Source organism: Danio aesculapii, chromosome 18, assembly GCF_903798145.1.
Source record: "Danio aesculapii chromosome 18, fDanAes4.1, whole genome shotgun sequence".
Classification (NCBI taxonomy): domain Eukaryota; kingdom Metazoa; phylum Chordata; class Actinopteri; order Cypriniformes; family Danionidae; genus Danio; species Danio aesculapii.
Window position 1 is genome coordinate 17,514,135 of NC_079452.1, and position 2,500 is coordinate 17,516,634.

The following is a 2,500-nucleotide window of genomic DNA, read 5'->3' on the forward strand; positions in this document are numbered from 1 at the left end:
GTGAGTGTATATAATTTGAAAAATCGTATAAACATGATTTTTTTTGTGTAGAATCATACAGTAAATTATAACAGTCTTCAAATGATTTCATCTAAACTATCCCTATATCATAAAAGCACTGCAGGTGTTGTTTGTGTTGCTAAAAGCATATCTTTTGTGTTTGTTTTTGTGCATTACACTCCCGCCGTCAGCGTTTAGTCAGCATGTTAAGAGAGGCTTCAGCGCTGGCCAAAATTTTCTTTGTCTTTTTCCATCACGCTCTCTCTCTCTGTCTGTGTATTTCTCAGCCAGTCAGTACATCACTAGATAATGTGCAGCGATTGGCTGTTCACTCTGTATTTAAAAGCTGGATCTGTTTACATAATGTAGACCCGCCTTATTTGGCACAGACAGCCAATTGCAATCCTGTGTTCTGGTGATGCGTGCAGTAGTCCATGGCAGCTGATAGGTGCTGGATAAAGCTGTGTGTTTGTGCAACGTGAGCACATTAGAGGGCCATGAGAAGAGTGTTGTGGAGAGAGAGAGAGGGGGGGGGGGTGACCTGCACGTGCTTAAAAGCAATGCAAAACGCTTCACGCCAGGTTTCTCTCATTCATCTAATCCAGCCAGACACGACAAATTCTTCTCAGTCTTGCTTTTTTTAGCATAAGGCTTACCTAGAGGCGCTTTAACATGGCTGTTACGTAAATAATGGGATGCATTGAGCTGGTGCGGGAATGTGTAGGGTTTAGCTATTTACCCTCTGCACGTTTATTCACTTCCTGGCTTTCTTTCGGTCGAGCTGATGTTCTTGGCAATGCCTTTGGTTTCTAGATCGTTCTGTTCTCGATCCCTCATGCATTTTGATCAGTCCTAGATAATGTTTTTTTTGTTTTGTTTTTTCAGTCGGCTTCCCACGAGAGCTAGTGACAGAGCTGTTAAAGCTGATTCATGCTTCGGCTGACATGAAAATGAGCTTGTGTGTTTCTGTGCTTTTTCAAATGTCATCTGCCCATTTGATTTATTTTTTTCCTTAATTTTAATATTTGCAGATGAATAATAAATGCTGAGCATTAACATAAACAATACAAAAGAAATAATGAAAAGAAATAAATAAGTGAATAAACTAGGATAGCTATTAATCTTGACTTTAACTGTGTATTATATACACTCACCGGCCACTTTATTAGGTACACCTTACTAGTACCAGGTTGGACCCACTTTTGCCTTCAGAACTGCTTTAATCCTTCGTGGCATAGATTCAACAAGGTACTGCAACAATTTCTCAGAGATTTTGGTCCATATTGACATGACAGCATTACGCAGTTGCTGCAGATTTGTCGGCTGCACATCCGTGATGCGAATCTCCCGTTCCACCACAACCCAAAGGTGCTCTATTGAATTGAGATCTGGTGACTGTGGAGGCCATTTGAGTACAGTGAACTCATTGTCATGTTCAAGAATCCAGTCTGAGATGATTCGTGCTTTATGACATGGGGTGTTATCCTGCTGGAAGTAGCCATCAGAAGATGGGTACACTGTGGTCATAAAGGGATGGACATGGTCAGCAACAATACTCAGGTAGGATGTGGTGTTGACACGATGCTAGATTGGTACTAATGGGCCCAAAGTTTGCTAAGAAAATATCCCCCACACCATTACACCACCACCACCAGCCTGAACCATCCATACAAGGCAGGATGGATCCATGCTTTCATGTTGTTGAAGCCAAATTCTTACACTACCATCCAAATTTTGGAGCAGATATCGAGACTCATCAGACCAGGCAACATTTTTCTAATCTTCTATTGTCCAGTTTTGATGAGCCTGTGTGAATTGTAGCCTCAATTTCTTAGCTGACAGGAGTGGCACCCAGTGTGGTCTTCTGCTGCTGTAGCCCCTCCGCCTCAAGGTTGGACGTTTTGTGCGTTCAGAGATGCTCTTCTGCAGACCTCGGTTATAACGAGTGGACATTTGAGTCACTGTTGCCTTTCTATCAGCTGGAACCAGTCTAGCAATTCTCCTCTGACCTCTGGCATCAACAAGGCATTTGCACACACAGAACTGCCGCTCACTGGATATTTTCTCTTTTTCAGACCAATCTCTATAAACCCTAGAGATGGTTGTGCGTGAAAATCCCAGTAGATCAGCAGTTTCTGAAATACTCAGACCAACCCGTCTGGCACCAACAACCATGCCACGTTAAAAGTCACTTAAATCATCTATCTTCTCCATTCTGATGCTCAGTTTGAACTGCAGCAGATCGTCTTGACCACGTCTACATGCCTAAACGCATTGAGTTGCTGCCATGTGATTGGCTGATTACAAATTTGCGTTAACGAGCACTTGGACAGGTGTTCCTAATAAAGTGGCCGGTGAGTATAATGCATGTACACCCGTTGGGGGCAGAAATGTGTTTTCTCATTCCACAAAGGGAAGTCAGAAGATGAAATGCGCACTATGCATTTAGTGCCATTATCACAGTAATTGTCACTCACCACAGGGATTCACTCGTGCAAAT